Source organism: Penaeus monodon, chromosome 15 (assembly GCF_015228065.2).
Source record: "Penaeus monodon isolate SGIC_2016 chromosome 15, NSTDA_Pmon_1, whole genome shotgun sequence".
Lineage (NCBI taxonomy): Eukaryota > Metazoa > Arthropoda > Malacostraca > Decapoda > Penaeidae > Penaeus > Penaeus monodon.
This window is the reverse complement of record NC_051400.1, coordinates 19,026,892-19,027,840: the sequence shown is the minus strand read 5'-3', so window position 1 is coordinate 19,027,840 and position 949 is coordinate 19,026,892.

Here is a 949-nt window from a genome sequence, read left to right as displayed (position 1 = left end):
ACACTTTCTTCACTGTGAATTTTGTGCAAACGAATGTAGATTAAGAAACTGTAGGGAAAATCTGTAGTATAAGGCAAGCCTTAGTTTTAAGTGTAAACAATAGACCTAATCCTGAGCAGTTATGTCAGAGATTGCAAGTGCAGGTGTTAAATCAACAGATCCTGACCCACTCCCTTGCCACCATCTGGTTCTATACCATCCTTGTATGTAAAGATGAATAGAAGTAAAAGGAACAACAGAAGAAAAATGTAATGTTTTTGGGCACCAGAGCAGTATCAGTAGTTGTAGTTGATACATTAGTTTTGATGGTGGTAGTGTTTTTGACACTTATGGGCATTTTGGGCATCCTTAGTGCTGTATTCACAGGCTGTCTGACACAACTGTTCAGCCATTTCTCCCAGGGCTATTGAATAAGGTTAGATATTCCAAAATGTGATTTTTGCAAAATCTGTAAAAAGAAAACAGTTTTAGCAAATGATTGTGCCCATTCCAAACGTCTTCCCTGTGCTCCGGAGGGGACAAGTAGGGTGACTTCCATAGACATCAAGTCCCTGTTGTGGTGTTGGGAGCAGCCTGGAATCTCCCATTTCCTGTGACGCCCAATCCCACCCTCCACCCCCTGCACCACACCCAAACAGTTTTAATGGCAAAGAATATTTCAAAGGAAGACTTTGTACAGTAAAGAACAACATACCTACCTGGAGGTTTTCTGAAATATATTTTTTAGCATGGCTCAATATAATCAAGCGATAAAGTAACTGTGTGATATGGATGTAAACTAATAGACTTTCTGCCATAACTCTTAGATTGGCTTATGAGTTTGGGTAACACACTGATAAGTCTTGAATATTAGATGAGAGTATATTCAATGAATATTTTGATTTCCAACTATTCAACAAGGAGCATGAAAATCATAGAGAAAACTGAACTGTTATCACTGGCTAGATAA